The following is a 24,294-nucleotide window of genomic DNA, read 5'->3' on the forward strand; positions in this document are numbered from 1 at the left end:
TAAGTGCACCTTTCACTAATGGTGCTGATCGCTGCGTCCTTTTTAGCACCCAACAGGTGGCAATGGGTGTTCGTCTGGGGACAAGCTGATTGCACCCTTATGGGTGTGAAATTGTTTAGTGAGATATACCTACAACAGAATGCACAGATGGCGGCGCTATTACCGCTGCTGTTACCGCTAATTTCGACAGCATAACGGTTGTGATTTTTCACGTGTTCCTAGCATACATCCACACATCCTCAAAACGCACTAAGAATAGCGTGGTTTAAACCACTCAGCCGTTAATTTGAAAAATGAACTAGCTGGTGCGATAGTACTTGAAATGTTGGTGTTTCGAGAGGGGCCCAACTGGTTCTGAAAATTTCTGTGCCAGTGGCTAACTATATATAAATTGCTAACTAGTAACCAATCAGAAGCTAAGCAACGAACCGACCAGCTAAATGAGAAATAGAATAACTACTATAGTGCAGTGCACAGTATAGGTGATATTGGCCGAAGGTTTACTGCGTAAGCACTATGAATGCTATTAGGCGAAAATTGCGGCGTGCGTATCTGCGTGACCGCCGAGTGAAGCCTTCGGTGCCAAGTAAGGCGAAAATTGTACACTGCGACTAAGTGAATAGCATAGAAACTGTTAGGGAGCCATAAAGCCAGCCAAAAAAAAATCTGCAAATGCTGCGAAATGTAAATAATAAAATAATTACCCACAATAAAATCCAGTCGAAGGAAAGTGAAATTAATTGGCACAAATATCAAGGAATGGGATGCGGCAAAAGGAAGAAGCATATCTAATCAAAAACGCCAAATAGAAAAACACCACCCTAAAAGCGCATTCTGCTCACGCACTTCACAACGTCAGACTATCTGAGCGCTGTCAATTTTCATTGCCTTAACCGCCACCGAATGCAGTTCGAACTTCCGGCACTTGACCTCCGCGTTGTCCGTAGACACCTACCGCGATCGCACCGCGCTCGACTCGCTCGTGGCTTACGCCAGAGAAAAGGATTTAGCGCAGCGGCAACTGTGCCCCATCGAGCCACACTTCTTTCCCCGTTTTTATACCTAGAACACAACCGCCTCTCGATAAGGCGTGCATTCATTCATTCGTTTTCTATCACCCTGCGGCCCACGCCAGCAGTCTGTGACGAATGAGTCCCCAGCTCTGCTCCTTCCCGTCGCACCCAGTGAGGCGAGCGTATCTGACGGCTTTCGAGAAAGTTTCATTCAACTCTAAGCTCTCCGTCCGAGGTCCGGACAACTCTCGGCTTGGTCGCCTAAGAAAGGCTGGCGCCATGCAACGACGCGGGCGCGGCGACTAATTCGAAGCCATCCTCTCGGAGATTCCGCGAACCACTCATTCAACGCCACGAAGGAAATTCGCGCTCGACAGCTCAAAGTGGGCAGGCAGGCCGACAGCGTAAGGCTCGGAGAAGACGAACAGCCGCTTCGGTGAAGTGGCAAACTTTTTAAGCCCCTTTCGCCCCGCCTCTGAGTCGCAAATCCACTCAAGCTGCACATCCCAGGAAACAGCGGCCGACTATTGCCCCACAGAGAGAACAGACGCGCGATTTTGGCCGAGACGGCGTCCTTATAACCGCACACTCCACGTTTTAGAGAACTGGCGACAAAGCCTCACTTTGTTTCGGATTCGGCGCCTTCGTGTCATTTGGTCAGATACAAAGAAAAGTCACTAGTCTCACTACTAGTGTTGGCTAGAAAGGGACGTTAAGCTTTCGAAAAGATCACTGAAATAAAGCGATGTACATGAAATTTTTGTTCCTTTCTTCATTTTGCCGTGGATTTGAACCACTCGATAGCTTCGCGGATCAATGTTCGAGGCCCCGACGTGAAGCGTCGTAAAAGCTCTCTCTCTCTCTTGCGAAGCGAGACATTGCATCAGGACAGTGACAATCCCCGCATTACGCAAGCATCTCCGGGAAATGTTTACGTCACATAGCTAGCGATTATTGAACGTGACCTTTCATCATCTGCGTTTCTTCCTCGTAAAGTTCCGAGGGATGATTTCGACACGTCCTTTATATATTGCAAATACTAAAGTGCTTACGAGCCCAATGCTGTGTAAATAAACACCGGCACGCCGGGTCGTTTGCACCGGTTTTACCCCCAGCTTAATCTTGGTCCGTATGAGGAATGATAAGCGTTCTTTTTTTTCGGAATAAGAACCGGTTTATTTTAAACTATCAAACAGTGCATACACACATTTCATACATACAGGAGGCGTTCCCAAATCCAATGGCTGCATAGAGGACCTGCTGAGGTGGGCGCACGAACCTGCAGTCCTCGTTTTATATTACTTTTTTTTACGAATGAAAAATATTATGGCATCATTAGACGGAAAGACAAAAGTGTCCGGGCCTTTACAACCGGCTTTCGTTTGGCAGACAGACAGAGGCGCATTTATGTTGTTCTGAATAAATGTTAACAAATATGAAAACAGCGCTCTAACGGAATCCCCCAATGGGTTCACAGGCCAGCAAACAACTCTGTCATAACTTGACATCCTCCTTTTTTTTTCTCTCTCTCTCTGACCCCTCCGCTCGGTATTAATTCAGGTGCGTTTCGCCGCAACACGAAGTAACTTTTCCTTGCACACGGAGTGCAAAGTTCACGTTGTCACCTCGTTCATCATGCAGGCACCTACGACACGAACAGAATCTGCGAACTCCCGACTTATAAAACGCGAAAGAACGCACGCGCTCCCGTGTCCAATTGCGTTCGTCCTCAGAGGGGCTCCATCACCGAGACGCCGCTATTAGCATCTGATCGCCACAGGCCGCATGGACGGTCAACTGCACTCGCGGATGAACGGGATCCTCAAGGGAGCTTGTTTACCTATATGCTAAAAATAAATGAACAAACTCCTAGAGTGCTGGACAGCCTCTTGCATCGATCCTCCCCCTCCCGCTACACTCCCGATCCTCTCCACAACAGTGCCCCGTCCAAGCCTGCCTGCATCATGCGAGTCACTTTCCCGAACGTAATCTTGAAGGTGAGAACTTCACGGCTCACCTAGACAAAGCGCTCATTAACAGCAAATAAATGCGATAGTGTTTGGTTGTGACAGCGGACGCCAACTGCGACGCGGTTTAGAGTAACAAAAGTACCCTGCACCGCTGACACTTTAAGAGAAGAAGAACTCGATCAACAAACTCAGACAAGGGATTTCCCCGACGCGCCCTATCCCAAGAGGCACCGCGCTTTTGCCGTACCAGCGAGGCAGCTGGCGGACTTTGGAGGACAAAACAAGCGGTTTGACGCAGTCAGCACAAAGGCTCGAGCAATACGTTGAGTAAGGAGCTCCGGAGGGAGGAGATAGAGCGGGAGGCGAGAGATGGACAAGGGGAGGGGAAAGCAGTTCGTCGTGCAGAAAGCATGCGCTCCTTTTCTTGAAAGAGGCGTCCTAACGGCCTTTGTTTGCCCTGAACGGCTCTCACGACTCCGCCGCCATCCGTTGCTGCTCGCCTGCCCGCGGCTTCTCTGCGGACGATCGCAATGGCGACAACTCTGTCCGTGCCTAACAAAAGGGGAAAAAGTTGGCCTTTGTTCAACGTCCGCCGCTTGTTTCGATGCATCTTTCGCAGTTTGTTCTCAAGGCTTTCGTTTTTTTTTAGTTCCGGTCTTCTCTTAGTTGCAATCAGTTCGGCACAATGTCTTGGGCTTTTATTGCCTCGAAGCCTATACCTGGCTTTTAGTTCTTCTTTTCTCCTCCCCTTTAGCAACTGTTCTCGAGAGCTCTGTATAGTTAGAAATAAAAAGAATGAATGACAGAGTGACGTCACAGAACAAGAGGCTTGAGCCTTTTTTCTTCGTGTTTGTGTTTTGCACAGCTGCGAAAAAAGCCTGCAGGATTGATACGGCTTGTTCCTGTAGTTCTGCCTGTTTTCTTGTTGAACAAAAGTTGTCGCGTTTAGCAAAAGAGAACAATGGCGTGCGAATTTAGGAGCCCTCGACGGCGGGAGTGAGGCTTGCCTTTGACTTGTTCATTTGTATGCGGCAAGAGTATGATCTACTCTTGCCAAATCTTTTGTTTCACAACGGGCAATGAAAGCTGTCCTTCTTTCATAGGCATGTCACAGATTTTGTTTTCATATACTGTTCATATCATACGGTACGCGCGCGTCGACTTATATCTTAATACATTTGTTGAGAGCTGTGATCTTTTATCCGCGACCGCGTTATATGGTTCAAAATGGCTGCTGGGCTAGGCTAGTTGATTTTCGGGCATAATGAAGTTATTTTATGCCAATTAAGACATACTAGAAACAAGAAAGAAGACAACACGGGCGCTTCACAACGTGGCCATGCCGCGTGGTCTCTCTCACTCACTAAGTCATTCGCTTGCTCTCCCATTCATTCACACTTTCACCGACAAAACCGATGAAAGACCGATGAAAACCAGTGGGTTACGTTTCCCATTGAGATACGCACCCACCGCAGTCTCATGGTTTATCATCGTTACGCTTTTGGAAGCTTCGGCACAATAACGGGAATCAGCACAAAACACGTACCTATCCGCAATATTATATCACGGCTAAATGTACACTAAATAAACATCAACAGCGCTTCAAATTGGGGCTAATTGGTTCTTAAGAAGTCTAGCATTGTTGCGCTTTTGGAAACCTGGACGCAATAACGGGAGAAAGCACAGAACGCGGATGCGCAAATATGTGTTAAAGCTCGATGTACGCGAAATTTTCGAACAGGAACATTTTTGCTCGAACTGACTTTTTTAATACTGTTTTTCCCCCTCACATCATTGCAGTTCGGAGTTCCTTAGCAGGAAACATCCGTTCATGTTCATCAGAAGAGTTCTCGCAGGCCTGTTCCTAAATGCTGCCATTTGTTTGTCTCCTTTTGTTTCCTTGCAGCCGCTGCGGAAGCTGTGGCGCTCGGCTGCTGACGCGAAAGATGCGGGTTCGATCCCGGCCGCGGCGGCTTCATTTCATTTCGATGGAGGCGAAATGCTAGAGGACCGTGCACTGTGCGATGTCAGTGCACGTAAGCCTCAGGCGATCGACATCCGGGGCACCCCCCCCCCCCCCCCCTACGGCGTCTTTGATAGCCTGAACTACTTTGGGGCGTCAAACACCATAAAATCTAAGTGTGTTCATTTGTATTGCGCCCCACTCCTGCAATAGCCCCGCCGAGACTGCAGTATGCATAAATGAACAAAAAAGATAAATAAATAAATAAATAAATAAATAAATAAATAAATAAATAAATAAATAAATAAATAAATAAATAAATAAATGCGCTCTAATTTAGGCTCTTTGGTTATTATCCTGGTCATACGTTGCTGCGCATATGTGTTCCGCGCTGTTTCCCGCTCTAATGTCGAAGTTTCTATAAGCAATAGAAAGGAAAGCTGCGATAATAACCGACTAGAACAAATTAGAGGCTATTAATATTTTTTTTTTGTGTATATCAGGCCAGGATGTAAAATTGTGCATCCGTATCCTGTGCTGTTTCCAGTTATTGTGTCGAGTTTTCCAAAAGAGTGACGCTGTTAATGTCAATCATATTTAACAAAGAATCAAAGCGGATGCTGTGCCCCTCGGTAATCGCTGCGGTGGCTCTTTCTATAGTGACCTTGCTGGGTGCTCGTGAACAGAGCAGAGCATGGGGAAACGGTATGAAGCACTTTACAGCCAGAAACAACTATCTCTTTTCCTTTCTTCATTTGAACTCGCAGCGGTGTCTCAGTGCTTTTCGCGTTCGGCTGCTGATCCCAAGGTCTAGGGTTCGATCATGGCCGCGACGGCCGTATTTCAACGGGAACGAATGCGAAGAGCGCCTTGTGTTCGCCGATGTCAGCGAATATTAAAGAACCTCAGGCGGTCTAAATTAATCTGGATCCCTCCACTACGGCGTTCATTATAGTCGACGGGTCGCTTCAGAACGATACCCCCCCACTCCTTCCCCCGTTCCCAATTCACAAATCACAGTTTTTTTTTTTTTTGCATTTGCAAAGCAAGACTAAGCGCAAAAACAAAAAAAAGCAGGAAATACCATTCTGAGGCGCCAACATCTCTCTAGAGATTGTGAGCTTTGAGCTTACTGCAGCCTCTCACGCGTGTGTCTGTTTCATCGTGTGGCGGCAGCAGAACGCATTCATCAGAATCCTCTGGACGGTCCGAGTTCACAAAGTGAAGTCGACAAAGTTAGCGCAAATGATTCGGCGGGCTAGCCAGAAAGCACTATGACGGAGTGTGTAGCGTGCGGTAGTTTTCTCGCATCCCCCCCCCTGGCCAATGTTTGTATTTGCTGCCTCGATCGACCCTGCTATTTCTACGAGAGGTTCTTGCGCGTTGGAGCCATGAGTTTCACTCCAAGTTGCTGCAGCGCGCAAGACCTTTTCACGAGGCCTGGAGCTCATCATGAGTATGCGCGGTGGCAGAGAAAAAGAGAGAATGAGGAAAAAAGCAGATAGAAAGACCCGTTTCTCACCATTCATCTTGGGGGCGGCTGACAGGCAGCGCGAACAGCGCTCCTTGCACCGGACGAGAATTTCCTAGGCCTCCATTGTGCCGAGCGCAAACGCTTTACAAGTTACCCTGATATGCGCAAATTACAGTGTAGTTAGTTTTAAGAGTGATGCTAACGATGGCAGCTAGAACTTGAAGATTTACGCCCCAAAGTAATGGATGAGTCTGACCACTAAAGTATCTTTTTTTTGTTATTTTGAAAGGGGGCATTTCCGATCCGCTCGTACGCTGCCCGCGAAAACGATGAAGGCCTCGGTGCTGCTTAGGCAGAAACGTGAAGTTGTTCCGTTTCTACGCAGTAGCTGTGAGTCTCTTCGGTGAAGTGTAGATGGTTATTTTTAATCCACACATATTGCCCTTGTGTAGCCTAAAGAGGGCGCATTGGAAATAAAAACAAATTAACTCGTGACCTTGAGTGACCTTGAGGGAGACAATAAAAAGAAACAGTAGCGAAAAACTGACAATCTTCGAGCGGCCGAATTGCTTGGCAGCTCGAATCTTTCTCCACGAGAGGACAAACAACGAACTCCATTACTTTATTAAAAAAATAATAAACATCTCTTCTTCGACTATCTATTAACTCTCAACTTGGCAAGCTTCCAATGAACAATACATAACTTCGTCCCAGGATGTGTGTGCAGGCGACTATGCTACTCCGGCGACTGGAAGTACCGTAATTTTCGGGACACAGACTGCGGACTATACACGTTTATTGGACCCTGTGAGGCCCATCTACAGGTGTGGACAGCAGAGAAGTTTTGTTTTAAAATCACATATAACCTGTCTGGCCCAACACAATTCAACTATACAGCGGTTTTTTACGGACATACTTGGCGTTGCGTTCACGTTTCTTGTTAGCACGCAGTTTGTTGTTTGCACGCGTGATAACTGGCAAGAACAACCATCTTGATTCGCGGAATATCGCGCGTTTACTCCCTGAAACACAATTTGAATATAAAGATCGTGGCATATTATTGGTGCCTGAATTATTAAGGCACGCGCGTAGCCAGGCAGGTATCACAAGTGGCCAATGCGATGTGCCACTCTGTGTTTCGCCTCTCATGAAAGGAAGCAATGTTATGAATTAATTGACCGATAGAGAAGACTGCATTGCAAAAAAAAAACCCTGTGTGAAGACACCGCAATCTGGCCTTTTGCAGACCTAGCAATGATAGACCGCGTTTGCTCTAAGAGCCAGGGCAATGCTGATTAATTACGGGAGCTGAACCTCCATCATATTTCGCACTGATTGAGATAAAGTGGCAGGGTTAAAACGTAGTTAAGCCGAGTAGTTGTGCGAAAGCATGTGTTTAGTGTGGTTGGCTCATGGTTTTGCTTTGCTGGGTCGTCGGCACATCTGGCGGCGATATTATTTTGATAGTACTAGTATTAGTTGATGAAGACGGCGATGTGCAATGCATAGCGCAAGAGTGGGTTGCAATTCAACACGAGGCGTGATTGGCTGCGGCGATAGCAGAGTGCTCTCGTGCAGCGGCCAGCGAAGCTGATCTGTTCGCGTCGGCACGGCTTTGAATCCCAGTCGCGGAAATGTTTATTTTATTTCTGCATTTAAGGCTTGGCCAAGGTCACCCTCAAGGTCAAGCTTCACACAAACTCCGTGAGCCGGTTAGAGCTCGTGAAGTAGTGCTTTCGAGCTAAAAGTGCGCGTAATGAAAGAAAAAGACAACAAAAAAGAATGGCGTCTCCAGGCTTTTAAGGGTTCGCGGACTCAGCAGCAGTTGCGAACAAACTAATGAAATGTTTTGTTTTTCAACAATAATTGAGCCCTGCGGACCTATACACAGGATGCGGACTGGATGAAGAAATTGCGCTGTTTGTCCACTAAACTAACTTCCCTGCACCCCTCCGTTTATTGAAGGCCAAACTTGAATCAACACAGAACTCGGGGCAGCAAAACATACTCTATCTATATTTATGGATCTGCTTTTAAAGCAACGAAACATATATATTTGCAATAGACTTTATTCCGAAGAGAAACTAGAGTAAACATCGAGTACCAGTGGGGGCTACACACACTTTTGTGCACCTGCAGGAGTGGTTATAATTCTGCGACAGGGTTTTGTTTGAAGCGTCTTTTTTCTATCAATATTTGAATAAGGTAACACAAGCGAAAAACACATGTTAGGGACGAATGCACGAGATGCAAGTGCTGCTATAACAGGCACCGGTCCAGCCCTGGCGTGCTTTCTTAAACTTCCACTCTTTACGCCCCCACTTCACGTTCAGTGGCGCAAAAGATGAGTGCATCGATTTAACTCCAAGAAGGCCGCTTCAAATAAAAATAAACTGTTCTGATTACGAACTTACAGTACCTGTACTAACCTTCCCGAATGCCTTGCTGTCCATGACAGTGAAAGATGAAAAAGCTCTGCTCGTTAATTGTTCCCTCCCACTGATTACTTTTTAAGGTTTCTTGAGAGCTACCCGAACTCGCTGGGTTGCGTTTTTTTCGGCTTGGACTGTAGAAGCAAGGAAAATAAAATAATTGTATTTTTTGTTCTTGCAAACAATAGGAATCTGAAAATATACCGAAAATTGAAATTATACTGAAAAGACAAGCTTTAGTTCATCGATTAGCTGCAGGTCCTCGTAGTTCTCTCTCGGCGTAACTCTGGCTGTCGTCCGCATAATTTCGAGCTCCGCCGTTTCCGTTAAGCCTAGTTATCGAATATGTATAAAAGCGGAGAGAGAATAGCGCGAGCGATTAAACATGGTTACTTTAACTAAGACTGAGGTGTAGCAGCCAAACGCTGCCCTCGATGTCCAACTGCGCCGATAGGGGAAGATCCCCGCGAGAGCGCTGGCCAGCACCGTTGAGAGGGCGAGACGGGGGTTATCACCGCACCTCCCGCTGCGTATCGACCGACCCGTGATCACTGCGGCGTGAGAAGCCGTCACATGGGGCTCTACGGCGGGTAATTTCATATCTGCTCCGCCGAGTGGCGCCGAATTCGTACTGACAAACGAGGACGTCCCCTCTCGCGGATTCCCCCCTGTACGCGCGAGAGCTGCTTCGCCGCAAAGCTCTGGGAAGGGGATTAGCGAGAGCGCTCTGCAGGGATCTGCCCGCTCTCGCCTGTCGTATCTGGAAATCGGTACCCCGCAACCTCCTCGCTTGATCCCTCATCCCACTTCTCTGTTTGCCTTCTTTTTTTTTTCGCATCGATACTCGGGGAGAAACACGTCGGTTGCTTCGAGACGCTGCGCGTTGAGGATTGCGGTGGCCTGGAAACGCAGTGGAACGTGGTGGAAGTCTGGAAAGGGCCCGGGCCTTGGCGCGCGGAAGTAGTCATGGTAGATACTCAGAAGAACGCTGTGAGCTGAGGTTATCTTCTTAAAACAATGTTAACTCAATCTCCCTTTCTCTCTCTCTCTCACATACTCACTCACTCACTCACTCACTCACTCACTCACTCACTCACTCACTCACTCACTCACTCACTCACTCACTCACTCACTCACTCACTCACTCACTCACTCACTCACTCACTCACTCACTCACTCACTCACTCACTCACTCACTCACTCACTCACTCACTCACTCACTCACTCACTCACTCACTCACTCCCTCTGGCCCTCCTTTTGCTACTGTGCGCAGGTTGACGATTTAGAAGCTGCTGGCCATGTCTTTCAAATTGGAAAAGGCGGCAGACCGCTGCAACAATCTTCTTATACGGCATCGATTTTGTAAATTTACCGCAATGGTCAAGTCTTACACAGCGCCTTTACAGGAAATTCAAAGTTGCAACATGCTGCGGAAAGCACGCCGCAATCGCGCTGATTTAATACGACGCATAGCTGCTCCACTTAGGCGCATATGCAGTTATCCACAATGCCGGGTGTCCAGTTGATGCGCGGCAAGAATCATCCTTGAGCGGCAGTGTGCCCGGGCTCACTTAGGGCAGGAAAAATTACGTGATAAGCATCGCCTCCCACGCAGCCGTTGTGGTCGACAGGTTCCCCATAGAGAACGAAATTTATAAAGAACGGACACTCGGCGGAAGCTGGCCCCAGGAACTGCGTAAGAGATTAGTTGTTATTTCCTCTGTTTAGTGGCGCCATCAGCGTTAGCGCGCATGCGCATGCGCGCGCGCGGGCTGCCGGGGAACATAGCTACCGGCGGCGACAAAGCAGCTTGATGGGCAGGAGGCAGAACTAAACCAGGAGATGTTCGTCTGCGCTGCTGCGCCTGTGAGCGTGCGGCGTCTTTGTTAGCTCGCAGACTCAGTGTTTTTTGCGTCTGTCTTGGTCCTCAACGCGAAACTCGTGCGGTTTCTGTCGACGGCGAGGTGAGAAATACTTTTTTAGTCCAACTAAACCACGCCGGCTGGTGCCTTGAATTAAGCACTTCGTGAAGAGGCGCGGACGCTTCGTGGCCCGCCCGCTGTTCTCGCACGGTACGTGGCACTCCTGCTGTTTCCGAAAGTGGCAAAGTGAGAAACGTTTAGCTTTTGCCAAGCTACGCCGCATTTCAAGCAGTTACGCTTAGCACGCCGGCCGGCGCAATATGGCGCAGTTGTGAAAGGTACGCCTACCTGCTCGCGTCGTGGTGCGAGCACCCCCCACCCCGGTCGGTGCGCAGTTGGCGAAGGACGCGCCCAAGCCTTGTGCGCTTTGACTAGCAGTTAGTTTCGCATGGTTGCGCGTTTAGTTTTACGGGGATTCGATGTTTTTTGTGGCCCCGAACAATACGCAACATGTTTCGAGTGATATTTGTGTACGGTCGGGTAAAATATGTGGTCAACGCGAAAAAAAAAAGACAAACGTGTCGAAAACAAGCGCTCTCGCGTTGTTAGTACGGGAGTGTAATTTTCAACACTGCCGCCCGGGAAAGAAAAGCAATGCATGAAATGTTCAAAAACTAGAAACTTGTGCGTTGAAGACTCCCGCGTCTTCCCTTGGAAGTTGATCCGTGTTTGAGCCGTACGAAGTCATTTACGTTCTTGGGGTATCTATGAAACGGTGCATTGTACGTGCGTCCACAGTAAGCGGCTTTATTTCAGGTTAGTGTGAGGGCGTTCGTGCTCAAGCGTTAGAAACGCTGTCTTCAAAGTAGCCTGCGCGATAAGCGGGCCACAATCCGCGGCCGGCGCACGGATAGTCGTCGTGCCTTGCCGCTGGACTTCTGGTTCCAGGCAGCGAAGCGAGCGCAGCAAACGCGCGCTCTCGCCACCTTCCCGCGCAAATGCTTGGGAATGGCTTTGCCCCAAGAATGCGGCGCGCACGGGAAAACCCGGCCGCCATTGTCGGCGCATACAAACGTTCGCCGCCAATACCTCCGTTCCGAAGTCGCGCCCCTGCCTCAGCCGGTAAGTCAGAAGTCCTTCTTACGTATCCTTCCATTTCCGAGGAATGCCTCGTTGATGTTTTGTAGCTAGCTGGCCCGCTCTGTGTATTGATTGCAAGTGTAATAAATAGCATACGAGTGTTCGAGCTTTGTCGTCCCTTCCCTTTGTTTCTTCGAGCACAAACCTCTTCGCAGTTAGCGAGCGGGAACGCTGCATCCGCGTGGTGGGGGTGCGGGGGCGGAGAGCTGCCCCCCCCCCCCCCCCCATATTTCCACAGATGTAAAGAAAAATAATGGGATGCAAAACTTTGCTTGGTTTCACCAGAGTACTACTAGTCTACTTCTGGGCAGGGCATTTGAAAGAAAGAAAAACCTCCAGTTTTTCTCAGAAATGCTAATGGTAACACGTTTATTGGTGCTATATTCTGTTCCGTGTTGAAATTTAACTTCATTTTTCGTTCTATACCCAGCCAGGCTCTTCAAGACACGATTGTCAGTGAAAATCTCCCTGCTCTAGTCTCGAACGATAGAACTGTCTCTGATATTAATGCCCACTTAACTTCCTAATCAAATATAACACCCTGTGTGCCTTTTGGGAGCAAGCTCTGTTTCCTGCTCGCCCTGATTAGCTGGAAAGGTTGGTAGGCAAAACGGGGAGGTTGTTCACAGTACACTGAGAAAAGAAAAATGTCTTGAGTGATGCAGAGAATGTAAACCACGATCACTTCAAAGAGATTTGCCGCCGATAAAGTTCATACCTTCAACTTCAGTTGACTATGTTCAGTCTTTTGGCAAGTCGATGGGGAGTTGCGAAAACATAAAAGACACGTAACAACGGACCCTTAGCTCTAAACAAAGAAGTCATAAACATGCAATGGCATTTACTGTCTTGCGTTCTTATTAAGAAAACAGGGAACTATTCCATACTAAAGAAGGTCCACTGTTGACGTGCAGCGTGCCAGCGTGTTCGATACTGGTTGGGTCTTGTGCACGTGCATGCCTGTGAGCCACGCAGGGCCTCCAAACTTCCGTCTACATGAGACGGTGCCGCACACGCACTATGGGGAACTTGCGCTGAAGTTTGCGGTGCCGATTGCAGCGCCATAACATACTGCCTAGCGAAAAGAGCAAGCATTTTTGGGTAGTACTCTTAGTACTTTCCCGCGCCACCTTCAGGCGCTTATTGGCGTGAGCCTCCGCGCTCTGTCGAAGGCGCACGTGCCGTGTGTCAGCTATCTGGGCTACGCCAAGAGCAGCTAGGCAACGAATGCTGTCAGCCAGACGCGGGTACCTAATCGCGCAGACTGTGTTTTCGCGTTTGCAGCGGCCCAAGCGGCTGACAAAAGCAGTTTTGAGTCACCGAATGGAGCAATTTCAGTGCCACCTTGGCAGTGCAGGTTCCCCATACTGCATGCGTGTTGTGTACTGGCCTTTGTTCCTGTCTCCTCCCATTGGTCCTTTTCACTGGCGTATTGTCTTCCTTCGGGGCACGCGCTACCCAGAGCGAAACAGTTCCCGCCACATTTCCTTTCCCTTTAATCACCTTCTGCTCCTAATTTCCCTTTTCATTCACCTCGAACTATCATCCCCTCTGCGCGTCTTAACAGTGCACGCTCATGGGCGACCTTGGCCCGCGCACGGTATCCATTAGGGGCACTCGTCGTTAAAAGGACACCTACGGCACGCTGTAGAGTGCCCTTAACAGAGGGCGTTCGGATCGTCGTTCCCCGCTCGCCGCTTCTACGCGGAGAAAAATCTACCCTTGTCGGAGCGCGGTGCCCACTAGAGTCTTGCCTTTCTACTTGGCTAAGAACGAATTCAGGACGACCTGCCAAGAGCTTCCATTGTTCTAGCCCTTTTTAAAACCGCTGCTCAGCAAGCAAGCCCGCACAGAACAACGTCTCCTTCGACCGTCTCTCTGTTAGAAACCTATCTGCCTTCAGCATTGTCCAACTGTTCGGTGAACATTTCACGGAACCGTTACCATCGCACGCTGATTGATTTGCCGCTTCAGTCCTTCACTGTTGTGGTCAAGTAGCAACGCAACGCTGTAGTTTAGTTGCGTTTTGTGTGCATTTATTCGCCGAGCCCAGCTACTTGGGCCCGCTGACAAAGTAAACGAGTGAAGTAATTGTGAGGGACAAGTTGGTTCTACCGTTTTTCGTTATTTCGTTCGGCCCTCATCTTTTTGTCTCCCTGCATTCCACAAACTGCTTTGCTGCGTAGAACTAAGTCCAATTCTACGCTGTCGAATCCGAGAAATGCACGGTTCGGGAAGCCGTAGCCGTGCAGCGCAAAAGCTCTGCTTGGAAAGTAGTGCTCGCCGCTTCGCCCAGTTTAATTCGGTCAGAGCGCATGCACACATAAAGGGGACCGATAAAGGAGACTTCCCTGCTGTGAATCCACGCGGAACGTTGGGGGAGAGAACTTTCTCTAACGATAAGAATTTTTTAAGTCTTCCTCTTCTTCGTATCCTATTCACTTAGGCTTGCCTATTGTCGTTCCCGTTCAACCCGCTGCAACCTTTCCCCGCCGCACCCCCCCCCCCCCCCCCGTCTCCAGTGGATATTTTTTTTCTCTTTTGCATGTAGTTATATGCGTTCCTTGCCTTTGTCGTTTTAGCAGAGCCACACTTGGCAGAAGGCCCAGTGAATGCTGAGAAGTGCGCGTTCGGGATTCAGATGCCGTCGTCTGCTGCCGCACCCAGCAGACGAAAGTGGCAGTTTCTCAGGAGCCATTACAGAGTGGAGCTTTGCGTTTGCAAACTTGGGCTTCGGTCTTGCTCCTTTTGAGGGAGTTGTGAACAGATGTTCAGCGCCTGTACGTAATGCGCTCTGAGCAAAGCCCATTTAAGACAGCAGTTAAGCACCTCGGAACGACTCTGTCTGCTTAACTCGTCTCTGTGCCGAGCCTGAAGAGTTGTTTAAACTGTTTGCATGCTTACTGCGTCTCCTTCTCTGGCAGAATTTCGCAAAGGCTTCTGCTTAGTAAGCGTATTTAGTTAGCTTCGTTACGGCGAGGTTAAGTGTGCGCACTGCCATGCATAAAGAGCAACAAATGAAACGGGAAGAGTACAATTAAAACAGAAACAGCAAAATGAGATGACTTTAGGTCGCGGAAGCTAAATACTAGCGCAGTTTAATTTGAGTTTCAAGGCGCGTAGACTGTCATTTGCAAGTGTTTACCCTATCTCACTTCACCCAAGAAAAAGCAGTGTAAAGGCTTTTAAAAAAGTGAGATAAACATTCCCATCACAAATTTTCTTTTGTTTTTGCATATTGCAGCCTTGCATGAGGGCATACAGAGGAGCCGAAAATTTCACAAACAGATGGCAACAATCATCAGCATATGAGACAGTATGAAAGCACCAGAAAACGTGAGTAAAAACATGTCAGCTATAAAAACCAGAATCTAAGAAATTCTTATCATGACAGAGCACGAGTAAGGTCAGGAAGGCAGTTCTAAATTTCTTTATATGGCAGAAAAAAAAAACTATTTCGACAAGGCAGTACCAGGACTGAAAGGTTAACCCTTTTGTTCGCGGTAGCTTTTTAATGATGACGGTTTAGAAAAAAAATGTAAATTGTTGCCAAGTGACTGAAATCCCTGAGAGTTAATAAACTTGTGCAAAAAATTGGGAGGGACGTGATTTGTGTCAGTCCGACGGCGCACCGTCCGACTAGACAGATACACCAGAGACGGACACGAAAGGGTGAGTGCAGCCACATATCAGCATGCGCGGCCCCGGCTACGTGATAGTATTGTTTCTACCGTTGATGTCTTTATGTGCGTTTGTGCTGTGTTTTGTCAGCATGAACGGATATGCTTACCGGCTTTGTAATGCAGCCTCGTGGACAACGGGGTGTCATTGGTTCGTTCAAAAAAAAAAAATCCTCCGATTGGCTCTATAAGAAGCTCAGATGTGATTGGTCACAAAAATGGTCCCCACAATGTTGGGCAAACTGAGTTAAGGAGGTGTTCTGGCACCAGTATGGAAACTCGGAAAATAAACTCAGAGAGAGCAGAATCGACTCGGGTCTGCCTGGAGTTATTGAGCAGACAGAGCGGACAGAGTCAGTTTCGGTGCTGGCCCCGTTTCAAAGAACGAGAGACCACTAGTCTGTGCGCTAGCTAGGTCAATCAGGCTGACAAGGATGCGTGTGGAGCGGACTCTGACCTGACGCTCTTGATCGTTCTTGACGATAGCCACTGCCCTGAGCGATATGCGTAAATAAGTTGTAAATACCTGCAAGTAAACTAGCTGTACTTGTGACAAGAAGTACGCCTACGCCTCCTTGATGCAAAATGTCGCGCCCAAACGAACCCCGTTTCCAAGGAGGATCGACATTGCGGAACAACTTAACACTAGTGCAAGTTTAGATCGCAGACCAGACAGCTGAACAGAGGGTGGAAAATATGTGATATCTGTGAAATACAAAACAGACTGCCATTTCTTTTCTAATTTGTTTATATGTCGAAGCTTACTACGATTTCAAACAACCAAGCCGTATTATAAAATAGGGTGGATCAGTGATAGATAGATCAGTGATATAGCGTGTGGAAATATAGACGTCCTTGTAGTTATTTTTCACCGTACAGCGTCCTATTCTCTAGACTCAAGCTTAAAGGTTCAACTGTATATGCGACTCGTTGCGCATGCATCCCTCTTGAAAAGCCACATCCCGCGAGCGACCGTGCATAACTGATGCGATATGACGCCTCCATTTTACAGAGCAAATACCTCTAGGCAATAGAAACAAGGCATATATTGGGGAAAAAAAAAATATGCGAGTTTGCGACTTACCAGCGCACGTTGACTTCTCCCGGCTTTTGTCCCCTTTTAATGTCACTGCCGCAGTCGAGGTGCCTGCAGAAAAATGTCGTCAGTTTGAAATGAAGGCCACCTCCAATTTTGTGGGGTGCAGGAGCAATAATACTGCGCTAAGAATGACAAAAGCTGCTGCACACCGGTGTTGCTATTGCTGACCTCACGACGGGAGACGACTGACACACCAGCACTATTTACTCACTTTCCTTAACTTATACAATCAACGAACATCGTAACTTCAAGCGAAAAAAAATAAGATTAAGAATGGAGTGCACAGAACCTAGAAGCAAACTGATTACTGACCTTCAGGCCCGTTTGGAGCATGTGAATCTTAAAAAAAAACTTTATTGTTTCTTCTGCGCATACTAACTTAGTGGTCCGTCACTGAACGAGATGCGCTGCATAAATATTAATAATTGGGAAACATTCATGCAATCACTCATGTTGCAGTAGACAGAAGCGATCGCATTCGACAAAGCACACATTACGCTCCGCTCGTTTATTGCGACACCCACTGGACTTGGCTTGGTTTTTTTCGCTTAGTGTACGCTCTCGTTCGCTTTGGTGCATGGATTGGCTGCAGTTCAAGCACGCATGTCTGCGGAAGATAAATTACTGCGCGTACTAGATGTAGCAGAACCTTCGGAGCCAAAATAAACGTCCCTGAGGCGACTGCATTTCAACAAGAATACACAATGATGTTGAGAAAAGCCAGACTATGTAAACGTTTCTTGCGGCGCAGGACATGAAAAAGTGAAGACAAAGATGAGAACGCAGCGTCATTCGACTTACACGTCATAAGAACGCACCCCTTAATTTGTATAGTTCAATTAGGCATGCAAAAAATTGATCTGGTGAAAACAAACATGGAACTGAAAACAAATCATTTTTTAAAATTTAAGTGCAAACAGGACGACATATTTTATACACAACAAATTATCGCCTGAAGGAAGCAGGGAGAGAAGAACCATTTGCCAGAGTTAGAGCTGAGTAATAATAAAGAAAGCGTTTAGTTAACTGCAGCAAATTATGTGTGCGTGCTCTCCGAAACATTTTACATAAATTTTTTGGCCGTTATAACTACTGTGGGTGGAAAAAAAAAACTGCTGAAAACAGGATGTGGAGAAATTCTTTTCCTGCTTCTGTTTGCCTCTGTTTACTTTACTTTTGCTGTTTTCATGCTTTGTTGATGCTTATTTAAAGGTTGTGTATATATCCTGCTGATCACTGATTGTGACAATGTTTGACAGTGACCTACGTTGTTGTGTTTGATGTTCCGCCCCCCCCCCCCCCTTATGTAATGCCCCTCCCGGGGGTCATTAAGGGCCAATAAATGATGATGATGATGATTATGATAACAATGCCACTAGGCAGAATGACATCGATCAAATTAAAGCATCAAATGTGGAGGAATGTCAATCCCGGAACTCTGCATTACCAGAATAAAAAGATAATAATAATCAGTAATCTGATCTAAAGATAGAGTAGAAAAGGCAGCGCTATTTGCATCAGAGGTCAGTTTAAATGATCACTTTTGTAGTTCTTTATAGAGTCTTTGTGCTCATCCTACGCTTCTGATTTCCTCAGGAAGGTGCCGAAACATTCTGCTGCTGAAGTGAAGTGCACAGCACGAGGATACAACATCTGCCGCATTTACACTGGCAGAGAATTAAAAATTCAACTTCGGCGAAATTGGGTTGTCTCTGCGCAGCAAAGACAATTACCGCTTGGAATCAATTACGGAGCCCTCTGTTCTGACCTCTTTTAAAAGCATGATTTCACCACTGAGCTGACTTCACCAATTTATGCAATGCAACAATTTTTTACAAGAGTTTTTCAGAACATGCTAGGTAAATAACAAATTATTTATTGCAAACGTTCTTGAACGAGGCATCAGCTTGTGCAGATAACCTTTAAAGGCAGTTATCTAAAGGCACAATAATATTTTTATGACAAATCTGTACTTAAGATATGAAATATCCTGCATAACCTCAGCTATTAGACCTTCAAAATGAGAGACTATGATGGCCAAGGTAAAGCTTTATAGTCATATTTTTTAGCCGTAGGTACAACCCCCAGCTTATTTACGTCAATATCTCACTGAGGTGACGAGCAGACAGCTGAACAATGAACCTACTGCCACAGATGTATCGGAAATAAGCTCGCAGATCCTGTCTGGTCCGTCTAATGTTTACAACATTCTCTCGCGATTGCCATGAAGGAAAAAAGAAAAAAAAAGAAGAACAGAAAGAGCAAGAGAGAAGAAATATGACACAACGCATTTTGCCTGCCCTGGATATGTGTCATTTCAACAGTGGGCCACAACAACGACGACACACCTTTTCGATTTTTCACTCACCTGATGCGTTGGTCTATTAGCCTCGCTGCGAAGTCCCAATTCGAGTCGCGACTAGGATTTGAATCGAAGCAATGAGCGAGTCTAACGCAATCACCCAGATTCATGGGCGAGGAATAAATACAAAGGATTTAAATGAAAGTGAGAAGCTGCGCAGTGGAGGGAGTTACTAGCACCTTGAAGGAAGGGCCTTCATCAGCCAGTGCTGTCAACGCAGCAGGCGCTCTGTTCCTTTTTGTTATTTTCAGGTCAAAACTGAATTTAGGCATTCCACTGAAAAACTGACCATTGAAAAACGCCGGCGCTCTTCGCCTAACCTGCGCTTGGAGTCACGCGGACTGGGCTAGCATACTTGCGTAAGAATCGAAAGGACAAAAAAAAAAATCTGAATAAGCTCGCGGCATGTGGCGGCGGTTTGGAGAATGTTTCCTCGAGAGGCGACATCAAGACAGCAAAAGCACAGAAGCGCTCGTGACAGAGCCAGCGCAAGCTAAAGGGTGCCAGAAAGGCCAAGTTTTATGAGAACAAAAGCATCGACTTAGAAAAGCGAAACAGAGGGAACAGGATATATATTATGCGGGCAGCATTGGAGAAATGTGTCGCCCGTACGTTCCCGGGAACGGGTCGTGCCTCTCGAACAACGTTACCCCTTTCCTCCTCTCCAAAATGAAATCCCGAACATTTCGGAAAACCTCCTCGCCTTCGCCTTTCATGCGCGGAGAAATTGTGTTTCTGCAATACTGAGAGCACAACTACTGCCGGTGCTGCCCTTGCTTGTGCTGTACGGCTGGCTTTTGCCGTTGTCTGTGCTTTTTGACTACGCTCATATTTCAGCACCCCTGCGCTGCCCACACCCGGCTATGGGGTGGTTAAAGAAAGCGAACGTCTGTTTCTTGCTCACGGACCCTCCGCGGAGCCGAGGACTCGACATTCGGTCTTTTGTGTCATTCCTTGCAGGAAGCGTATCGAATCGAAGCTGGAGACGCTGAAAAGTACGAAAACGGACCCCAGGAATTCAGTGTAGGTAAAATAAGCAAGAAACATGAGGCGCTGCTTGCGCCCGGCCAGACAGTTTGATGCAAAAGTAACGGATGAAACTAAAACGAAGGAAGGACTCGAAGTTGGCACGCTTGCGTTTTTTGTTGAGACCATTCACTTGCCAAGTGTGGGCAACGCTAAGACGGCCATCTTTCAAACGTCTGCCCAATTTTACTCCTATGCATGGAACACTTCCGCAATCGCGAGAGAGGGGGTGGGGGTAAAGGGTTACAAAACGTTGGGTTATTCGTCATAAACCAATAAAGCAGGAGACGTGATTTTGAGCGGAGGGCCACAAACGCCTCTACGTGCTCAAAATAAAGCACCCGGAATGGTGGCCTATTGTCAACGACGTTTTGCGTTTAGGCGCAATTTGGCGGATTAAACACATGGCCGCGGCGTCCGCATTTCATGTGAAAGCAGCATACAAAAGTAATCACGCGTGCTGATGTAAGAAGCTAAAGGGCCGACATTTTTTCGGAGCCCTTCACTATACGTTTCTCTTGAGGCTAACTCGCGCAGTCTAGCTTTTGGTATAAAAATTCAATGAATCTCTAAAGACAGGTAGGAAATTGGCGCGTCAGGTGTGGAAGAGACCTTTCTAGAGCATAGATGATATATGATGGAACAATACATGTAATCTACATTTAGACTGCTCGTAACTAAATTACACGTTAAAGGAGGCAGTTCATAAAAATTCTTGTTTAAGCAGCCATGTTGCATTTAGAGAACTTTTCGTTCGTCGGGTAAGTTTCTGCCTAAAAATTGGTCTAAAGGAAAAGGGAATCTTTAGGTGTTTTCAGAAAATTTTAGCAATCAGCAGGAAAATGATGCAAGCTTTTAGTTTTTGCCACATGCACATTAGGGAATAGACAGAAAACATGGCGAGGGCGCAGCCCTACCTGAGCTCTAAACACAGAAAAGAACGGCACAGAACGGCATAGCCTATGTCAGTACAGTAAGCCTTTCGTCGCGGCCTCCTACGAGCACTCTCAAAGTACGACGGTTGCTACCATCACAATAGCAAAAGGCTTCACACGGCCCCTCTTCGCAAGAAAGCAGAAAAAAAAAATATTCCAAAACTCGCCGATGACGTGTTCGCACTGTCGTTGTTTTGTCGTTCATTAAATCACTGCTGCTAAGGTGTGACATCGGTGACTCTGTGGACAGTTAGATTTTCCGCAAAGCGTTAATAGAACTTTGGTCACGCGTCATTCTTCCTGAAGTACGTTGTGAAGTGCGGGAACGAACACAGAAACAAGTTCTACGAGTTTTATTTGGCGAATTCCTGCACGCACTGTAACCTTTATTAATCCTGTTGAACAGCAAGATTATTTAAAAAAATTACTGTAAAGTAGCGCCAGGAAGATGTAGTGATTTTCACAAACTGCTGCAGGAAAAAAAATGCTGCAAATAGGGATTTTTTTTCGGGGGAAGGGGGGGGGGGCATGAATAAGTCAAGAAATCTTTGGTTACGGCATAGAACATATCGTTGTACTTAACTTTTCCTGCGTGTCTTCGTTTGAGTTCGCGTGTCTGGTTTTCTTCTTCTCACTTTAACGTGAACTCAGTTCACCCTCTTGTGTTAATCTACTTCTGTGCACACCCACCGTTTGTGCATCCTCGCTTGAGTTGTGTCAAGTTTAATGTTCATTTGTGAAGAGCAGAGTCGGATCATAATGCTTTTCACTCTCGTCATTTTTCTTAGTAAATATAGTAGTTTTCAGTCCTACTTCTCGTTTCTCGAGCGGAAAACTTGAAGTAGCTCAGATTAGTTATGGTTCCACACCGCCACTGATAGGATCATAAACTTTGTCTATAGACAGCCTACAGACTTATAGTCTCTATTGCGTTCCTATAGATGTTTCATTTTGCCTATTTATTGACTGTATATAGACAAAAATCTGCTAAAAGTGTATGGCCATCAATCTATCGACTGTCTATAGACTGTCTACATGATTCGTATAGCCTGTAGACTGTTCTCTGGGGTCGGTATAAAGAGAGTCTGTAGACTTTATAGACAGATGTCTATGGACAGTCTATAAATTGTGTAAAGAAATTTTTGTAAGGGCGAACAAGGAAGTGCGGGCTGATATTTCCATAGTGCACACAAGACACTACATCACACGGCCAGCATTACTAATGTAGCCATTTTTTTTTCAAAATTAGGTGTTTGTTCGAGCTGAAGCATCAGCTAAGAAGAAAGAACGAAACAAAGAAAGAAATGAAAAAGAAAGAAAAATATAAACAAAGAGAGAAAAAATGAGAAAAACGAAGAAATGTTTTGTAACCGGGAACAAACAAGAGCGGCCGTGGTGTTCTTTCTAGAAGTACCACACATTTTACCAGCTGACCCACCTGGGAACAGCGAACGAAACAGGCGCATTGTTTACCAATTTTGATCGTGCCTGGGCAACGCGCATCGAGTTTCTTTGCAAGGCTGCTACCGTTCGTGAAAGTCCGTCGCGGAGTACAAAGCGAGTGTACAAAATTCTAGGCGCGCTCGTATTTGGGTTGTCTTTCAAAGTACGCTCAGGATCAGGAAAAAAAAAAGCATCGGCAGCCTCATTTACTTATTCACTCCACTTTCAAGAAACGGAAGCGTGTTTCGTTTCGTCCACCGCGGTGACCCGTGCTCAGCAAAGCGGTCACGTTGAACGCACCCTTCGCGGTTGGGAAAACGATTGACTCGTAAATCAAATATTCAAGCCACATTCGATTCACTGCTCCGCCTTCCTCTTCAAGAGTTCAAAGAAGAACTAGATTTGTTGCCCCTCCTCAGGTGGTGCCCTGGTACCAAAGCGGCTTCAGGGGCGGTCCAAAGTTTCAGCGTGTATAACACTCCGGTTGATGGGAATGGTCGAGACCAGTTTGCGTGACCGCTTCTTGTGTGCCCCAATACAATTGGGCGGAGCTTCGAATAGTGGCGCAACCAGTCGAATCACCATTGAGTTTCGATTGGCTTGCTTTCTAGGGACTTTGGAGTTTGATGAAAAATTGGGCACAAAGCTTTCCGAAAAGAGTTTGCGCTCCGTTCTACGCCACATTAGCAAAGACATTTGGAACGCGCGCCACATCCTCATTCACTTCGGCGATAGGATGATTCCTTTTGTCGTTTCGCCTAGAATCGGACGATATTTTCGTGCCAGCTTCAAACTGATCGCAAAAAAAAAAAAACGTTTTCGTGCTCCTCACGCGACAGACATGGCTGCTGTACGTGGGTGTGCTGCACTGCGGTTCCTACGAAGTGCCGTCGAAAGAAAAAATTGTAAAACGAGTAAAACTCGATTCAAGGATTTTTTTGCGCTACACGTGCGTAAAAAATTGCTTTTGGTAAGAAGATTTTTATTCTGTACACTGCAAGAAATTCAATACCTTTCGACAGAAACTGCCTTGGAAGTAGACGAAGGCCCAGCCGCGGTGGCTCAGTGGTTAGTGCGCTCGATTACTGATCCGGAGTTCCCGGGTTCGAACCCGACCGCGGCTGCTGCGTTTTTATGGAGGAAAAACGCTAAGGCGCCCGTGTGCTGTGCGATGTCAGTGCACGGTAAAGATCCCCAGGTGGTCGAAATTATTCCGGAGCCCTCCACTACGGCACCTCTTCTTCCTTTCTTCTTTCACTCCCTCCTTTAGCCCTTCCCTTACGGCGCGGTTCAGGTGTCCAACGATATATGAGACAGTTTCCTTTCCCCCAAAAACCAATTATTTGTTTAAGTAGACGAAGTAGGCAATCAAGTATCCCAGGTGTTTAATATGTTAGTCACACAGTACGACTCGCCTAGTCACAGAGTACGACGAAATACGAGCCCGAGTCGCTTTGGGACGCTATACCTCCAAACTAAAAAAAAAGAAACAATACGGAGGCACCACATTGCCAAAGCCTGTTTGCGGGCACGTGCTGGTACCGTCCCGCGCCAGCGCATCGAACGGCGCAAGAAAGCTCGCGTATCTATTACCGTGTACCTCACTGAAAGCTGAAGATTCACATGACTTTGTGGAGGCAAGACAGCCCTGAAAACAAAGTAATGCTATTTTTTCCCGATTACGCATAATAAAAGGGGACGATGCCCATCTTGGTTTAAGCAGGCGATATCAGTCCAAGACGGAGTGAGTCTAGAGGAGAAGATTTTCTGTCCGGTCTCTCATACGTTAAGATTGCATAAAAACAGACCTCTGTGAGCCCATAAAAAAATAGCGTAGGCTGAAAATCGTAGCTCTCATGAATGAGTTATTTTTATTATTGAAAGGCAAAGGACC

The 24,294-nt window shown here is 46.9% G+C and overlaps 1 protein-coding gene across 9 annotated transcripts in view; it reads right to left on the reverse strand.

Moving 5' to 3' along the window:
• The window catches only part of LOC144093441 (dopamine D2-like receptor), a 510,329-nt gene that overhangs the window by 258,619 nt on the left and 227,416 nt on the right, over window positions 1-24,294 (reverse strand). For all 9 annotated transcript variants that reach the window (XR_013306275.1, XR_013306276.1, XR_013306273.1 and 6 more), the window contains one exon: window positions 16,620-16,682. The gene's annotated coding sequence lies outside the window, so the exon portion shown is untranslated. The remainder of the gene's footprint in view (window positions 1-16,619; window positions 16,683-24,294) is intronic.

Source organism: Amblyomma americanum, chromosome 6, assembly GCF_052857255.1.
Source record: "Amblyomma americanum isolate KBUSLIRL-KWMA chromosome 6, ASM5285725v1, whole genome shotgun sequence".
Classification (NCBI taxonomy): domain Eukaryota; kingdom Metazoa; phylum Arthropoda; class Arachnida; order Ixodida; family Ixodidae; genus Amblyomma; species Amblyomma americanum.